This window comes from Silurus meridionalis, chromosome 3, assembly GCF_014805685.1.
Source record: "Silurus meridionalis isolate SWU-2019-XX chromosome 3, ASM1480568v1, whole genome shotgun sequence".
Taxonomy (NCBI): Eukaryota; Metazoa; Chordata; class Actinopteri; order Siluriformes; family Siluridae; genus Silurus; species Silurus meridionalis.
In genome coordinates, this window is record NC_060886.1 from 17,526,818 (window position 1) to 17,532,817 (window position 6,000).

The window sequence follows — 6,000 nt, forward strand, 5'->3', positions numbered from 1 at the left end:
CCCTAATTTATTCATTGGAAAAGAGTAAGACTAAGACTCCAAACTATACACATTTTCTGTCACTTAAGCCTGTATATACAAGAACAAACTATACTGTAAATTTATTAGCAAGCCTCTCATCTTACCCACATTGTTCATATAGAAGTGCTTTATAATGGTCCTTACTAACAGATTTACCACATTTAAGATACCCACAATCATTTTCTCAACACTCACTTCACAGAATAGTTATTACTGGCTTTATTGCAAGTGTTTCACAACTTCAGCATTTAGATGAAAATAATCTTTATGTTAAATAAAAGGAAGAAAGAGAGCTGCTTCTGATGCACCAGCATTTACACAACAAAAGAGATGTTTAAGATGGCCTTTTAGAGCAAAATAATGCAGAATATAAAGTGCTATATAGGGTACAATGGGGTGTGTAGATGAACGAAGAAAACAGGCAGAGAGGGCTTTATTACTGGCTCTGTGGACATTTTATTTTCCTTTTTCCAGAATACATGCATAAAATTGCATTTTTATGGAAACATTCTAAAGCCCAGAAGGAACAGTTGCCATTTGTAGAAAACCCAATTGTTCCACAAGATTATATACTGTAAAATAATAAGACAGTGGATGAAAATCTGTGATGAGTATCGAGAAACTTTAATATCTATGACTCTTTAAAAAAGCATAGAAACCCAGCTGTGAATAAATGAGAATATTCAGTTATTCAGTCAGGTTCCCTGGCCACTTCATTTGATAAAATGCTCAGCAGGGAAGGTAAAATGCTCTGCATGGATATTTTCTCTTTCACAGAATCTACCCCAGGCAGAAAGAGAGCTGAGAGACAGAGACCTGCATTAAGACAGCTTATTTAATAAATATCCAGCAGTTTTATAAAACTGTAACAATTGCATACACTACAGAACCAGGGACAACACTGCCAAGTACAGTTTGCTCAAGTGTAAAAATTGCCTAAGAACAAAGGACATCAGAGCTGGCAACTCAACTCCATTAAGTGTTAACTAGCAATTACACAAGGTTCTGACCTGAATTCTCAATGATCCTAAATGACTTACAGAATCATTTCACACACACTGACAGGAACCTGGCTACACTGAATGGACCTGAACTCTCACCACCAATGTGTACATAGAAATGTAGTAAATCTTGCAAGATTTGTTATTAAGTGCTCTTTACAGACACCTTTTTTTATATAAATATTTAATAGTTAACACTGATTCAACTAATCTCTTATTAGCCCTAATGTTTTATTGTCAAGCAGAATGTTTTTTAAAAAACAAAATAAATGTCAGAGATTTCCACCTTCCCACTTTGTTGAGCATGTGACAGCTCACACCACTAAAGACGTACTCGTTTCTGTGTTGATATATATATATATATATATATATATATATATATATATATATATATATATATATATATATATATATATATTTATATATATATATATTTCTCATTGCTGCCTAATGTTTCTCATCTTCGGATTTGCCCTCCTTTTGTTGTTAGCTGATTCCCTGACCATAGACTGTTTTACGGTTTCTAAATTTTGGCCTGCTGGCTTGAATTTGCTGTTTGTGTTTTAATAAAATGTTCTTACTCTGTATTTGCATTCTCTTCCACTACTGTGCATTTGGCACATTACCTGACAGAAAAACATGACTGGGTGTGCTGTTATAGAAAAATATCATTGACAGGGTGGTGTGGAGTGGTGTTCCTTTACCACTCCAAAGATGAATTTTTATTTACAATAACAACACAGCCCAAAGTGTTTTATTCATTGTGATTTTTTAAAATGTATTTCTTAATAATTGACTAATTTGACTAATTTTACTTTGTTTACTTAGTTACTTATACAAACTCAGTTAATTTGCTGTATGTGCAAGTGGCTTTATTTGTTGAGACAGGTCCTGAGCCATGAGTCAAAACCATGCCGGTTGGCAGCCTTGCACAGTGCCCATGGAAAAATACAAAGAGCTGTACAACTTTAAGACATGTCAAATCTAATAAAACAAATAGTTTGTATAAAGAGAAAGCAAAAAAATGGTTTTGGTAGCAATAAACACTAAAACCCAATCACGGTCAATTAAATAGGTTTCATCCATTTAATATTTCCTGGCTTAATACATTCAGTCATGAGAGTTAACCTTGTTGAAATAAAGGACATGAGCTAATTATGCAAGGCAACCGCTGGGAGTTCATGGTCAGTGGTCTCTGTGAAATGAGAGAGCTGACTGATACAGCTTTGCCCGCAGGGCCTGCATGGTGTTCAAACAGTCTGTAGAAGAAAAGCCCTACACAATTCCTACTTTTTTCTCTCCGAAATACCAGGGAGAGACAGTGGGTGCTTCACTGCTAGTATCATATTCAGCAACTCTTTAAATCTTCACTCCTTTTAAACACCACGCAACTCTGGTAGGATGCCAAAATTTCACAATAATAAACAGCTGCACTCCTGAAATCACACAATTAGAATTTTTTTTCCATCGTAAAAAAAAAACAAGCACTGTAACAGATGTATTGACTGAGAAATATAAATACTGATTTCATATTCATAATATCTAATTTGTGTGTTCATAGCATGACAAGCAGGTCCAGAGAGCATACTGGATAATATTTACATTAACACATTAACACATTAACACATTAACTTCTCTATCACTGGCGCACCAGCTCTACTTTCCATCTGTTTGTAGCACAAGATGTACTACAGTATAGCAAGAGTATAAACATATATAAAAGAGAAACATGCATGATCCTTTTGTTTACATGCAACAAACTAGGTTATTTAACATTATTTAAATGACTACCATATTTACTTTGATCAACAAATATATAATTGTACAGATTTTAAACTTTATTTTCATTAAGAAATCTTCTCTTAGCATAAACAACAGCAATCTCAGCACCTGGACAGTTAGTTTCCTCAAACATTCAGCTAAAATACTTTGCCATGTCTTTTGTAAAACATATCAAGGTTACGTATATAACCCTGGATCCCAGAGGGAACGAGATGCTGTGCCATCAAAGCTTTGGGAACGCCTCCTCGTGTCCACGCTCCGTACCACGTGTGTAATCGGTCCGATGGAAAAGCACGTCACCGGTGGGGTGACACTACAACCTGGAACCTATAAAAGCACATTCCGTGAAGACAACGCTAGCTTTGAAAGTGAAGGAAGCGTTGCAGTGATGCAGAAAGTGTGGCCTTGAGATGCAGCGTCTCATTCCCTCAGGGAACCAGGGTTACATACGTAACCCAGAGACGTATTTTTCGATGACCATATTTACGGCACCACTGGACAGGTTAGTCGGGACCACATGGGTGTCCAGAACAAAGGCTTTATCCCTGTCAGACAAATCTGACAGGGTGAGTCAAAGGTGTCTCTCTGTAGAAACCAGGGCGGACATAGACTAGCCGATAGCCCTAGCGGTCTCTTTTGTGGCCCTGAGAGCCAGGTCTGTTGCATGACGCAGGCAGACCCCGGCGTGGAGGTAGTGATGTAGGTTGCAAGAAGCGTACATCCAGCTTGCTCAGGGGACGTAGTTTCTGCATTTTGGCTGGCCAGGCGATATCCAGCTACTTCCATCAGCTCTTAGAACTGAAATGGCTGTGGGGGCGTGTCCTCCATGGGATCACTTGTGTCCATCTCCTCCCTCTCCTTGGAGGAAGAGAGTTGGAGCGCAGCACTCTCCTCACAGGGGGAAGAAACCACCGAAAGGCATGTGAACACTCCCAAATCCCAAAGCAGCTCGAGTTCCTGAAAGGGAACTTAGCAAAAGTGTTCTTCACTAATTGAAGATTTCTTTCTGATCTTGCAATCATCCCAGAGCCTTTCCATAGGGTTTAGGTGCGGTGGGCAGTTGTGGGCAGGCCATTCCATGATACATAACACTCCAGCTGACGGTTTGCTCTTTAAATAATGCTTGCAGAACTTGAATGTATGCTTCAGGTCCTTGTCTTGTTGTATGGTGAAATTTAGACAGTTGTCCATGAAAGTTTCTTCCTGTCATTTCCTTACCAATTCTTCTGTTGCCTTATATATAGTTTGTTGCATAACTTCAATATAAAACCCTGTATGCTGAGATTCTTATTACTATATCTTTAATGGCAAAATAGACATAAACATTTATGTTATATCTGAATAAAGCATTCTTCTATTTACTTCTTTTATTCAACCATCACTCTAATCAACAGAGGGAGAAAGAAAGAAAGAAAGAAGTATAGAGAAAAAGAGCACCAGGGACTTGAGTTCTTAGAGTTTAAGACGTAAAAGTAAACTTTATCATGTTTTTTTAATAAATAAGCATGTCATTTCCTTTCCCTTTATAGTCATATCACCATTGAAATGAATAGTGAATGGGTCAAGCAGAACAGATTAAATCACTTGCTTTGAATTTTCTGAATCTTTTTTATGACGCCTAAAAGTAGTAAAGTCATTTGTCACCATATGTCTGTGTCTGCTAATCTTAACAGGAACTTAGAAGAAAACTAAAGGGGATGTTCAAAAAAGAGAGAGTGAAGTTGTGAGTTAGGTTTGACTAGATATTATATTCCTTCTTGTGGTGCAATTACATTTTAATTATACATTATATAAATAATGTGACAAAGACATCTGGAAAAAGATAAAAGCATTACTGATGGCTCAAAGTCTCTAGAAAAATAATACAATCTGTCTCATTAATTCTACTGAGAATTGGCATGTCCAGTAAAGCACCAGGAAAGAAAGAGACAAATCACAATTACTTAATTACTCCTCCAGTGACCCCTGCTTATACAATTGAGACTCATTAGACTACAGTTCATATTCTATCCAATAATTTCTGTAGAACTACTACAGTCTGTCTGGCTTTAAATGAAAAGTGTCCATTTAGATGTCCATAAGTCTACATCAGCACTGCTTAAAGAGTCCAAACATTTGCTGCTCTTCTATGCAGCAGACTTTTAAATTAAGTATAGTGCTATTGACTTAATTCAGATGGCTATCATCAAGAGAAAAGTCATTAAATGGCCTTACTTTAGTGGACAGCTAAATCTATGTTAATGTTGTATGAGTTGCAAACAATATATAAAGCTATAGAGTCTTTGAGATAAGTAAAATAACTATCATTAAAAACTGGTTCAACCATGACAAATATTCGATTTTACTATCATACATCCAACTCTATTAAAGTAATGATAGAATATATCTATTATTTATTTGTTTTTGGACATTTGCATACTTGTATTTGAAGTGTCTGGCATTCACATCCCTTTCCTATTATGCATAAGCCAGCTTACCAACGAGAAATTAAATTATAAAGACAAATAAAACATCTTAAATTCCATCTTACATAATTAAGGGGAATAACATAACACTATACTAAGCCTATGCTGCAGTAAGATATATTTCATCCAAGCTAGACATGATCCCATTCTTAACATTGGTATAATCTTTCTGAATTCAGCGAATCTGTCCACATCCATAATACTGGAAATGTCTAAAAGTAAAGCATCAAATTGTTTTAGGAACAAACCTATTATATACGCCTATGTGTAAAGAGAAAAGAGACAAAGAAAACTAACCTGTACCACATATAAACTAATCACCTGATGATGAACAGTTGATAGATTTGACTTTACCCAGTGTGCTGTTTATTACCCCCATGTTTGTGTGTGTGCATGGGTCACTTACATGAAGCGTGTGCTCCGGGCTGAGACCAAAGTCCACCAATTCGCCACCGTTACTTACCCCAACATTGAGGCACGTGCCCCTGACCATGGTCAGATCTCTCTGATTCTTTATTCTACACTACATCTTACATGAACTACAACGTGAGAAGAATCCGCCAAGCAGCCTGGATAGAAAGCAAAGCAGCAGCTCCGTTGCTCTGGGAACGGATACAGACATTTCTGATTGGTCAGTGATAAGGAGTCCCCCCCACAAATGTTCTGGTCTTAGTGTGAATTATAATACAAACACAAAGTCTCAGACTTTATTTTTATTCGGTATCCTTATG

At 36.9% G+C, this 6,000-nt stretch overlaps 1 protein-coding gene across 1 annotated transcript in view; it reads right to left on the reverse strand.

Moving 5' to 3' along the window:
* si:dkey-91i10.2 (uncharacterized protein LOC555224 homolog) overlaps positions 1-5,730 on the reverse strand; it is a 31,622-nt gene extending 25,892 nt beyond the window's left edge. Inside the window, exon 1 of the mRNA XM_046844774.1 lies at positions 5,676-5,730. The gene's annotated coding sequence lies outside the window, so the exon portion shown is untranslated. The remainder of the gene's footprint in view (positions 1-5,675) is intronic.
* Between the last annotated feature and the right edge of the window lie 270 nt (positions 5,731-6,000).